Source organism: Bos javanicus, chromosome 3, assembly GCF_032452875.1.
Source record: "Bos javanicus breed banteng chromosome 3, ARS-OSU_banteng_1.0, whole genome shotgun sequence".
NCBI classification, from domain to species: Eukaryota; Metazoa; Chordata; class Mammalia; order Artiodactyla; family Bovidae; genus Bos; species Bos javanicus.
In genome coordinates, this window is record NC_083870.1 from 104,357,431 (window position 1) to 104,370,399 (window position 12,969).

At 43.5% G+C, this 12,969-nt stretch overlaps 1 protein-coding gene across 4 annotated transcripts in view; it reads left to right on the plus strand.

The window, feature by feature from the left end:
• The first annotated feature begins 1,694 nt into the window (after positions 1-1,694).
• Positions 1,695-12,969, plus strand: part of HIVEP3 (HIVEP zinc finger 3) — a 564,242-nt gene continuing 552,967 nt past the window's right edge. For all 4 annotated transcript variants that reach the window (XM_061412315.1, XM_061412313.1, XM_061412317.1 and 1 more), the window contains exon 1: positions 1,695-1,782. The gene's annotated coding sequence lies outside the window, so the exon portion shown is untranslated. The remainder of the gene's footprint in view (positions 1,783-12,969) is intronic.

The following is a 12,969-nucleotide window of genomic DNA, read 5'->3' on the forward strand; positions in this document are numbered from 1 at the left end:
GATGGTAGAACCTAGGAAGGATTTTGTGATGAGCCATGGAAAACACCAATATTTAAAATAGGTTTGCCAAGGAAAGGAAGGTCAAAAGATAGAATGGAGAGAAGGGGGAGAACTGGGAATGTTCATAGAAAGCTGCAGGATTTAGGAAGAGAGCAGCTTTGAGCTCTAGTGCAGGCAGAAGCCACATTCTATGGAAATAACATAAATGGGAGATAAGGAAGTAGGAGTAAAAACATGCAGACCACCCTTGCAAGAATCTTGGATGAGAATGGCTGGGAAAGTGCATGGTAACTGGAAGTCGTACAGCCTCAAGGTAGTTAGGTGTGGATTTTTAAAAAATTGTTCAGTTTTTTAAAAAATTGAGATAATTCACATACCATAGCATTCACTCTTTCAAAATGTATTATTCAGTGGTTTTTTAATATATCCACAAAATTGTGCCATCATCACTCTTAACTCCAGACCATTTTCATTACTCCAGAAGAAACTCCATGCCCATTTGCAATCACTCTCCATTTTCCCTTCCCCCAGCCTTTGGCAACCACCAACCTATTTCCTGTCTCTATAGATTTGCCTATTCTGGATACTTCATACAAGTGGACTTATATACTATCTGATTTTTTGTGCCCGGCTTCTTTCACTTAGTTTTCATTTTCGTCCAAATTATAGCAGGGATCAGTACTTCAGTTCTTTTCATAGCCCAGAGAGATTCCACTGTATGGATAAATCATAATTTGTTTATCTAGTCATCAAACAATGGACGTTCGAATGTTTGACTTTTGGGTTATTATGAATATGCTTTTGGGTCATTATGAATATGCTTTTGGGTCATTATGACATTTGTGTACAAGTTGTTGGGTAGATATAAGTTTTCAATTCCCTTGAGTAGTACTTAGAAGTGGAATGGCTGGGTCAAAACTGATTCTTATTGGGAGAGACCTGGTCTTGTTTACAGGCTGAGGGTGGCGCAGAGGGAGCAGTGACAGATATAGGGAGGGGCTGGGGAGAAGGAAGCTGGCGCTGGAGAAGGGTTACTTTCTTCAGCATCTCTCACTTTCTCTGTTGGCACAACCTTAATGCTCTAACCTCGCTTCACAACTGCTGGACCCTCCGCACACACATCATACTTGTTGACCAGGGATAGAATCCAAAGAGTGAATAAAGCACCCCCAGACCTGGCGCAGATGCATCCGAGCCAGTGGTACGTTTTTTTGCAGCAGTTTCTAGTTTGGGGGTCTCCTTTGGTTAGAGCCTGGCCCATTCTGTTTTTTTTCCCGTAGATTCCTTCACAGGTGAATAAAGACAATTCATCGTGGAGTCTGGGTCTGACTTCTGATTCTTCAGGTTACCCACGGCTCCCAGTCGTGACGGATAAAGTAAGATGCCCAGCACCAGAGATGGAGGACCAACTACGCCAGCACTGAGCGCTATGCGCTGCCCATCGTAGCCACTGCGCACGCGTCGCTTCGCAGCCAAGGATGGAGCGGGGGAGTGGGCGGGGCGGTTACCTCCCGGACCAATCGGAAGCGAAGGCCCCCGCCCCCCGGGCCGGTGGACCGAGCTTGACCCCGGCGGTGGGCGGAGAAGGCGGGGCCAGCTGCGCGGCCGCGGAGGGGGCGGGGCCCGGGGCCTGGAGGCGGGGCCTGGGGCTGTCAGTCCCGCGCCCGCCGCTGCCGCCGAGGTTACTTATATGCCGTGGCTGGGTGGCTGCCGGCGCTGCCGACCGCCGTCCGCCGCCTTGGCATCCCGAACCGCCTTCCGCCGTGCCGGGCCGGCGCGCAGGTAAGGCCGGCCGCACTGCCGAGCCATCGCGTCCCCAAGCTCGGCAGCGGTCCGCCGCGCGGGCGCCCCCTCCGGGCTGTGTCAGCTCCGCGGCTCCCTTTGCCTCCCGGGGGCGGTCCCGGGGGGCGGGACGACCGTTCTCCCCATCCCCCTCACACCTCCCGGCGCCGCGCCTGCAGAAGGGTCCCCGGGCCGCGCCTCTGCATCCCGGCGTGGGGCTGGTCCCGAGAACTCCCTTCTCAGGTCGATTACACAATCGCTGGGGCTGGGAGCGGGGGTCCCTTCCTGAGCCTCGGCCCCACACCTGTCCCTGCGCCGCGCTCGCAGGCAGAGGGCAGACACCCAGCACGACGGTGGGGGCCCGGAAAGTTTCACTTTGTGGTCCGGGTTTGTTGACATCTGAGCGATGCGGGGAGATGGAGGCTGAACGGCGAGGATGCGCCTCTCCAGCAGCTTTGGCTTTGCCCCGGGTGGCCCTGGTCCAGGTTTCCTTTCCAGAAGTCCTGCCGAGAGCCCTGCTCTGGGCTGGAGGCTGCTGCAGGGCACACGGGTCTCTCCGCCTTCACGTTAGCTGGCCCTTGGCTTGCAGCATTCTGGGGACAGCTGAGCCTCTAGCTCTTACGCCTTTCCTAATTGAGCGTTGATAGAACATGCAGGTGAATTTACTTAGCATTTCCCTGACACTTTATATTTGTGAGGCGCTTTGCCACCCCTGATTAGTTAATTAACAAGGTGGGAAAGCAAAATAGATCCTGAAACTCATGGCTAATGCCTTTAGTCTAGCAACTCTTTTAAGAACCACTGAGAGCTTTAGGCTGTTTGCGGTGAGAGATGCTTTTGGCCGAGATGCTGCCGTGAGAGCTATTCAGTGTCTTCTGGTTGCCTGAGAAGGCTTTGGTGATCACGGCAAGGCTTTCTCTGCCTCTCCCTGCTTATACTGTTTATTAAGGGTCGCCAATCTATGGTGGATTATTTGGATCTCTTCACTTAAGCAAAGGAGCAATTAGAAGTGTTGCTGACAAAGCAGTTAAAAAAACAAAAATCCTGAGATTCAAAAAAGTTGGATGGTTGTGTGCTTTACCAGGTTACCTCTTCTGTGCAGAAAACCTTGGCTCTTCCTGATCTCTCCCCATCTTACTGGTAGGACTGTATCCAACTGGGCTGGTGTTACTAGTTTCTCATTTAGTCCTTAGACCTCTTGCTGCCTGTGGTTTGTAGACCTGCCTAGGGACATCCTCTAAGAGTGGGCTTAATTAACACTTTTATCTGCCCATTAAGCAATAGAGCTTGAAATCTCTTGTAATCAGGCACTGTTGTAGTGTTGAATCTTTAATAATACCTAATTCATTTTAATAGTGTTTCTTTAATAATCTTTCTATTAGTATGCCAGTTCTGTGACACCAGTACTTTTAGTATAGAAGCAGCAATTTACTCGAAATATTATCATGGCAAAAACAATTCTCCAACAGATTTGCAGCCCATTTTACTTAGATAATTACTGCTAGAGGCTGTTAAGGTTTTTTATTCTTTGGCACGGTAGGTATTACAATGCGTTTGATCTATGAGGTCATTATGAGGTCATTTCTCTTTGTAGAAATGATTTCAGTCACTGTGTCACTTAAATTTTTGTGGACTAATAGCATGTGAGTTTTCCCCCATGCTGATTTCTTTTTGAACAAGGAACAAATTTAACAAGATTTAATCTTGACTTTCCAGACTTAATTTTAAGAAGGATAATATTTACTGTATTTTGAGGGCTATATTAGAACTATGATGCTGATTTTATTAGCATGGGTAGTAGGCATTGTTTTGGGTGCTTTCTAGGTATTAACTTATCTAATTCTCACAACAACCCTGTAAGGGAGGTACTATCATTACCCCAGTTTCAGACAATGAAATTGAGGCCCAATTGATTGACTCAGGTCACATAGTTAAGTAAATTTTGCAACCCCATGGACTGTAGCCCGCCAGGCTCCTCTGTCCATGGAATTCTCCAGGCAAGAATGCTAGAGTGGGTTGCCATTTCCTTCTCCAGAGGATCTTCCTGACCCAGGAATCGAACTCCTGTTCTCCTGCATTGCAGGGGGAGTCTTTACTGTCTGAGTCACCAGGGAAGCCCCAAGTAAATGACAGCTACATCCTAATGACAGCAGCCTGAGTTCAGAGTCCAGGTACTTAACCCTGTGCTATCCTGCCTCTGTAAGTTATTTTTTTCCCAAGTAATATTTCTACTTGCTTCCTGAACGTGCTCTGCACTGTGTGGAGAAGAGCACTTACAGTGTAATAATGAACACTGGGAAAGGAGTTCTTATTCTGGTTTTAACTATGTTGCCAACTAATCTGTGATTTTAAAGTGGGTACCTGAGTTCCCTGCCTCCCATTTCCTCATTGGTGGGATAATTGCAATTGAAGCAGATGAACTAACCAGGCTTAACCTCTTGGGGAGCTAGAGAGATGAGTCAATGCATGTAAGAATTAAATCTTTTCCTCCCTAAGGCACAGTATAAGATCAAGTATCAAATGAGTAGGGTGTGTATGTGTGTGTGTATGTGTTATGGAGAAGGAGTGGAGGGCACATGTCGTATGCTTGGAAGTTGTCACCATGGGAGTGCAGTTGTTGAGACACTTCATCTTAAAATATTTCAGGACTGTTTTAATTCTGTTACCGCAAAACCATTCCTTTGTAATTGGAAAAAAAAAAAAAAGACAAGCAGAAAAGAAGTTATCTTATGGAAGTGGGGTACCATGTGCTGGACTACTTCAGGAACATTCACGGATGATCATTTAGTATCACATTGCAGGAGGCTTGGGGTCAGATGGCAGGACCTGAATGGCAGATCTAGGAGTTCCCAGCGTCATGGCAAGTCAGGATTAAAAGGAAACTTTACGGTCCTTGCATCTAACACCCTCTTCGCTTCCTCACTTCACCACCTATCCAGTGGATGAATCCCCCATGAGTGCACACCTGTTTCACTCAATGCTCATCCTGCTCCTGCTTGGACACCTCCTGGGCCATCTATTTGGTGTGCTTTGAAAATGTGCTCCAAAGAAGAAGGGATTGTATCCAGTGATAGGGAGCGAGAAACGGCAGAAGGATTCTGGTCTCTTCTGGCTTGTGCCCTTGAAATAGATCATCGTCCATGTGAAACCTGGGTTAGAAGGGAAACTCTCAACCAGGGAGATCAGTTAGGAGGCCTTGGCCAGAATCTAGGACTGAGGGGATCCAGGCTGAGACAGGCAGTGAAGTGGGATTTCAGGAGGAATGGAGCCCAAAAGACAGCATCCCCTGTGCCCAGCACCTGGCTGTCCATAGCATCAGAGAGGAGGAACATGTTAACATCTCCATGGAGTCAGGGGGCCATTGGGAGTGGAGCTGGGAGAGACAGCTTTGTACGTAAATCCTCCGAAACTGAATAATGGACTGACTAGTGTAAGGCCTGTGCAGAACAGAGAGCAGAGAGCAGATTTTCTTTCTTCTGAAGGGGAGTGTACCACAGGAAACTCCCTCTGTGTAATGAAGTAATAGAATAGTATTTCCCCTTGGGTGTTGTCACCTCGCATGCTGCTTGCTTAGCCTTTTGTTTTACTTCTTGGCCATGATGGCAATCTATTGATATTTGAAGCTCTACCGGGAGGATGTGTTCTGGGTGCTTTCTTCTGATTTCTTGTGGGAATCTTCTCTTGGGGCTTCTGTTCTCCAGTGACACCTGTCGACTATGTGCTGGAAGGCCAGCACACCTCACTTCATTAGGAGTCTCCCCTCCCAACACAGATGGTGTGGCACTTTAGAGAGGACTTGCTGTGAAATGATGTCTGCATTGGCTTGAAAACAGAATAATCTGGAGGAAACAAATAAGATTTACACAGGAAGCCACAAGACAGAAGAAATAGTTACAAGTGTTATGAGTTCATTTTTCTCTTGTTCCTTTATGTGTTTCTGACTTGGGATGTGATATTTCTTCAGTATTCTTATTTAGAAATATATACATTGAAATATGTTATCTAATAGTGTATGTGGAAATAAACTGTATATCTCAATTTTTTTTTTTTTTTTGCCAGGACCCTATTGATCTTGGTTTTTCACTCTTTTAGACCAGTGGTTTTCAACAAGGAGTGATTTTGCCCCCTAAGGAACTCTTGGCAATGTCTCGAGACATTTTTGGTTGTGGCAGCTGGGGACAGCATATATGCTATGGGCATCCAGTGGGCAGAGACCAGGGAAGCTGCTGAACACCCCACAATGCACAGGTTGGCCCCCTAAACAGGAAATGCTGAGATGTTCATAGGGTTGGGTTGAAAAACTGCACTTTAGATGATGAAAACAACTTCTTATTAGGAGCAAATTGAAGTTAGAAGGAAGAGGAAGAAGAAAATATAAAGTGTTCCTTGGCTCCTTGAAAGTGATAACAGCACCCTTCTGACTCTCAGGAGGGAGAACTAGCTTAACAGACGCTCGTCTGCCACCCAGGAGCTATTTCAATAACTGGATTGCTCAACACGGTAGTTTGGAACAGGAAGTAGAGGCCCTTGGAGTGGGTTGAGGTTGTCAGCGTAATTTGTGGAGGCACAAGGGTTTATAGGTCAAGAAGGGAAGCTGGGTCTTGCCAGAATAATTCTGAAAAGTTCTAGGGAATTTTTCAAAGGTGGTTTGTTGAGGACACTGAGTGTAATGCCTCGAAGATACTATCTCTGTTCTGGGAGTGCAGGAACCCTGGAGGCTGTCGATCTGAGCACTTTCCAGATTCTTCTGTGTCCAGACACAGAATGGAGAGGGTTGAGCACCTGATATTGTTTTCAGGTTGTAGCTGTGTTTTCCTGAAATCTTTGTTTCAAAACTTTTATATTATGGAAAATTTGAAACATACCCCAAAATGGAAAAAAAGAGTATAATGAGCTTCTATTTGCCCAATGCCCAGCTTCAACGATTGCCAGTTCCTGTCTATCTTGATCTATACTCCACTCATGTTAGACTACTCTGCACCCCCACCTTTTAAATCTAGAAAATAGCTTAAATAATTACTGATGGCCTGCCTATCTGGGGAGACTTGACAGTGAAGGAGATAAGTGATTTTCCGGTGCTTGGTACCCCCTGGAGGAAAGCTGATAATGGACGTGCGTGATTATAACAGCCGTGAGGGCCTGAGGAATAGGAATAGGCCCAGGCAGATCTGGGATGGGGGAGGTCAGGTTTCCTTGGTGGGGAAGCACAGCCAATCAGAGACAAAACTCTTTTTAAACCTCATGGAGGGCGAAACCTATTTAGAGTTCCCTGCCAGGAGAAAGGTGTTTCTGATTTCTGCAGTCCAGGGTGCTCTCAGTTCCTGCATTGAGCTTCATTTACATGTTTCATTTTAGGATGACCCCTTTCCTGTTTCATGACCCTTTAAGTGTGCGTTCTGTGGCCCTCCAGCTTGCACCTGGCTCCTTCCTGGAAAGTGCAGGGCAAGGTGGGCGAGAGAGGCATTCCTCCTGATGGCTTTGGGTTCTCTGCCATAGCAGTCGCTCCCCTGCATTTGATGGTGGATGTCGGACAGTCCTGCTCCAGCCCCCTGGCAGCCCACAGCAGATGGAGTCAGCACTGCCCTTTACACCTGGCCAGCAGGGTTTTTTTTTTCCTCCTGGTTATGTCTCCTTGAGCTACAGGATTAAATTTTTTAGGCCATTGGAGAATTGGCATGCATCTACTTGACTCAGTGTTGTGTTGTAATATGCATACAAAACCTGGCTTCAAAAGTTGAGAGAGTTCTTGAATAATCAGATAATTGATGTCTATGAATTTTAATTACTGCTGGTTTCTACAAATGTATTCATTCTGGACTAGGTTCACCAGTATTTCCATTAGTGTGAAGACCTGGGCCCTTGCATGACTGTATTTCTTATCCGCATTTTATTTATTAAATGCATCTTTCCCCTCTACTTATCCCACAGAAGATTTAGGTGGTATGAGCTTGTGAACATCCTGTATCACAATTGTAGATTTTCAGCTATCATGCCTTTCTATGGGAAGACTGCCTGCTACTCTATTAATAAAAGTTACCTATTCTGTGCCTCTATTATGTACCAAGCACTTTGCTTATATTCATTCCTTAGAATGCTTCTAGGCAGGAATTAGTATTCTCAGGTTGCAGATGAGGAAACTGAATTTTAGAGAAGTTAAGGAAAGCTAGGAGGTAGCACTGGGTTTTAACCCGATTTATTTGATTCCAAGGCTGTAATTCTTTCCACTAAGCCATGTCTCTCCTGGGTAAAAGTTGGTGGGCATTTGCATCAGGACTGGCAGAGAAGATAGGGCAGGTGCTGTAAAAGGGGACTGAAAGTTCTGGTTACTCCAGCTAATGAAATCTTCACACTGAACCCCTTGGGAAACATTGCTCTTGAGTGTGATAAATTACCTGTGTCCTATTTTTGAGCTGACTGTGTAAAACAGAATTGCTCACAAGTAGCCCTGAGCCAAATTTGATCAGCAGATGTGTTTGATTTGGTCTGCACGGTGTTTTGTTTTTCAAAAATTGGATTAGTTGTCATCATTTTTAAAGTGGGAGATTTCACACTACAATTTCCAAATTTCTTGGCTTCTCTTGAACCATCAGAAGATCTGGCAACTCCAGACCCACATTCCTCCTTGGCAGGAGTTAGTTCTAGTAGCTGCACTTCTTTGGATGTAGCAGAGACTCCTGAGTTGGCCATCTTTACCACCTTGCCCTCTTCACTCACTTATATTACTCACAGGACGCTGAAGACACTTGTTAGAGGCACCCTTGTATCAATAGAATTCATGTACATTCTCTCTGCCATTGTCAGGGATGTGTTCGTGGAGGCTTGTTCTGCATCTGAGTTAAAGATTGCCAGCATTTTCCCCATTTTTAAAGAGTTTGGAGAAGGTGACTCTACTTGGCATGTGAATAGACATATTTACCCCCCACCCCCCATCTGTCCCTCAACAGTGGTTAATTGGATTCTGGGTGGGTTCTTGGACTAAGGCAGACCAGTCAGATATTTGGGATTTAGACACTGAGCCAAGGAACCTCAGGTGGGAAAGACTTGTAGACTCAGCTACAAGGATGTTGGAGGTGCCTGATGAGCAGAGAAGCTGGACGGCAAGTAGTGAGAGATGGTGTGACAGCAAAGATGGAGGAGCTGTGCAATTTCTGCTTTCACTGTACTTCTTGCAATTGGGTTCCTTTGTAGCCATAGCATTCATTCAGTGGCATTTATTGGGTGCTTACTATGGCTCCAGGTACCGTTTACATGCTTGTGATACATCAGTGAACAAAAACAGACAGAGGCCCTGTTCTCATAGAGTTCATATTTTGGTTGTAGAAAACAACTCCAAACAAAAAAGCAAGTAAGTATAAGAAAAATAAGGTGGTGATAAGTGCCAAGAAGAGAAATAAACTGGGTAAGGAGCTGTGGAGTGGATGTGTGGGGTAGTGATGTGTGAGAGCAGTTGTTCAAGGAAGACCTCCTGACAAAGTTATATTTGAGCAGAGATGTGAAAGAAGTGAGGAGTGAACCATGAGGGAACTAAGGTTGTAACAATTTAGCAAGTGCAAAGGTCCTGAGGTGGGTATATGCTTGACCTGTTTGGAGAGCAGCAAGGAGGATATTGTGGCTGGAATGCAACAATAATGGGAGAGGAGAGAAGGGAGAGAGGGGATTAGGGCCTCACAACTGTGTTAAATACTTTGAATTTTATTCTAGTGAGATAGGAAGTCATTGGAAGATTTTGAGGATAGGTGGCATGGTTTGGCTTATGTCTTAAAAAAATGTAAATGTTGCTATTTATAGTGGCCAAGACATGGAAGCAATCTAAGTGTCTTGCAGATGAATGAATAAAGAAGATTTGGTATATAGATATACAATGGAATATTAGTCATAAAAAAGAATGAAATAATGCCATTTGCAGGAACATGGATGGACCTAGAGATTATCATACTAAATGAATGAAGTCAGACAGAGAAAGATGAATACCATATGACATCTCTTATACAATATATGGAGTTTAAAAATAATACGCATGAATTTATTTATAAAGCATAAACAGACTCATAAACATAGAAAATAAACTTAGGATTACCAAAGGGAAACAGAGTGAGGGGAGGGATGAATTAGGAGCTTAGGATTAGCAGATGCAAGCTGCTGCATAGAAAACAGGTAAGCAAGGGCTGCATACACAGGCAACTCAATTCAATATTTTGTAATAACCTAAATGAAAAAAGAATCTGAAATAGGGCATATATGTATTCTCAGTATAACCGAATCACTTTGATGGATACCTAAAACTAACGCAACATTGTGAATCAACTCTTACTTCAATTAAAAAATTGAGAAATGTAAATACCTTACAGAGAATCAACCGCAAAGCACCTGAGGTATCTGTAGGACAGCTAGTTAGGAGGCTATGCAATAAACCAGATAAAATACAATGGTGACTCGGACTAGGGTAGAGATGGAGGAGGTCAAATTGGACAAGTTATGAATATATCTCAAAGACTGAGTTGACAGGACTTAATGATGTATTTTTTGTACTGCATATGAGATACAGGAATCAAGATGATTCTGACCTTTGAGGATAAACATTATTTCAGTAGTTAGCAATTTTCCCCTCTCTCCCTTGAAAACGTTCAAAAACAATAAGAAAGGTGAAAAAGTAATAATAAAAATCTTGCAAACTCCATTTCCAGCTCAACTAGGAGAGAAATTTAATTTATAGACTTCAAAATGTGTGTAAAGACTGTCCCAAATAGATGAGATTGAGGGAAGCCAGGTGGGAAGAAGTGAATGAAGGCGGTACAGAGACAGAGAGAGAGAGAGCAACAACAAAGATCAGATCTTAATAAGTACCATAAACATCACATTCTATAAGGTGAAAAGTGTACCATGATGTGTAAAAGCTATATCCCTTGCTTGCAGTAATTTTTGTGGAAATTGGATGTATAGCTGGTAGAAGCAGTCTCCTGACATAGTTTGATTCAAAGAGGAAAAAGAAGAATGACTGTTAAAGAATCACATAGGAAAGTAGCCATATCTGTAGGAAGTATTCTGTCTCTATGGTAGCAAGGAGGAAGAGAGCCTTTGGGTTGTGAAAACAGGTAATTTGAAAGGGTATCCTGGTTGTCCTCCCCTCTCCTGCCAAGAGGCTGCTGCTGCTGCTAAGTCGCTTCAGTCGTGTCCGACTCTGTGCGACCCCATAGACGGCAGCCCACCAGGCTCCCGTCCCTGGGATTCTCCAGGCAAGAATACTGGAGTGGGTTGTCATTTCCTTCAATGCATGAAAGTGAAAAGTGAAAGTGAAGTCGCTCAGTCGTGTCTGACTCTTAGCGACCCTATGGACTGCAGCCCACCAGGCTCCTCTGTCCATGGGATTTTCCAAGCAAGAGTACTGGAGTGGGGTGCCATTGCCTTCTCCGCCTGCCAAGAGGAACCTCATGCAAATACTGTAGCTGTTAAGGAAAACGAATTCAGTGATCATGAAAATAGGAAATGGTAGACATTTGTTTCTGATAATGATAGGTAAGGTTATTTGGACCGCAGTTCCCTTTGAAAAATATTAAAATGTTGGAGATATTTTTTAAAATTTAAAATTAAGACAAAAACTCTAAAGAGCTGAGAAGAGAAAAAAGAACTGTCAGGCCAAAATCTATGATCCAGTGAAATCATAGAGAGAGATGTACAAATCACTAGAGCACTTAAGTAGGTTTTATCCTGAGAAGATTTGTTGATCCTAATAAATACGGGCTTTGGTTTTGGCAGCCTTGAAGACAAGGAATTTAGCTCTCAAAGTTCAGGGGTTGCTCAAGGTGGATAGTCTCATAGGAGACTGTCTCCAAACAAAGCTGGAACTATTCAGGGTAGAGGTGAACCAGAAGTAAAACCATGCCTCCCCATCCTAAGTGGCAACAGGGAAAGTGCTCAGGTACTGAGAAAAGTGAGAGAGAAAAGAAAAGGTAGGTTGTAGTCACTGGCTGGCCTTTGTACAGATTTTGAGGATGGTTTTGTATCACCTTGATTCAGAGAACTTCAAACCATGAATTAGCTTTAAGATACTTCCAGTGCTCCCTTCCCCTACCCTCCCCTACCCTGGCAGAAGATGAATCTTCTCTAAAGGAAGTAATCTTTCTGGTTTTCCAGGTCCAGTGAGCAGTAACAGTCAGAAACAAAACATGATGAGTGAACAAAAAGACTCCTAAATTTTTTATGTATTGAATTATCAGGGACAAATAAATAACTATGCTTATTATGTCCATAATAATTAAAGCAAACTTATAAATGTCTTCAGAGAATGACTAACAGTTAAAAGTTACTTAACAGGTTAGAAAAAGACCAAATTGAACTTCTAGAAATAGAAATACAAAACTGAAATCTAAAAACCGAATGGATTACTGTTAGACAACATATTAGATCAAAGCAAAAAGAGATAGTGAATTGGATGCTATATTATAAGAAATTACCCAAAATGTTGCATAGGGAAACAACAAGACAGAAAATATGGAAGAGATGTTAAAAGACATCTAGAGGAGGAGTTCTAATGTACTTTTAATTGAGGTTCTAAAAGGAAATGGCGAATGGATCAGAAGCAACTATTTGAGGAGATAATGACTGATGTTTTTCCAGAATTAATAAAATATGTCAAGCCAAAAGTTCACAAGAAGAGCACTAAAGGCAAAGAGAAAATTCTAAAAATATCCAGAGAAAAAGACAATTTGCCTTGAAAAGAGTGATTTGCACACTTCCCAACAATGGAAGAGAGAAAGCAGTGGAACGTTTTCTGTAATGAAGTAGCTGATAACCTAGGATTCTATGCACAGAGAAACTATCTTTCAAGAAGATGACAGTATGAAGACATTTCTATGTAAAGAAAATGTAGTTTGCTAGCACTTTATGAGTTTGCCTCCCATTAACTTCACTGATTCTTTTTCCTTTAGGCAGAATGAAAGTGATTCCAGTGGAAAAAGATGAGAGATAGTAAGAGGTAAACTACGTAGGTAAACAAAAGAAAGATGAAATATAAAATAGGATTTTAATAGCTTATGCATTAAAATATGGAAAATTGAATATAAGACAACAACAGCATATAAGTTAAGAAAGCATTCTAAGGCCTTGGTATTTCCTTTAAGGAGAGTAAAGATTAATAATTATTCGTAGACTGATAAGTGAATAATGTATGTTGCATTTTCTAGAAGAACC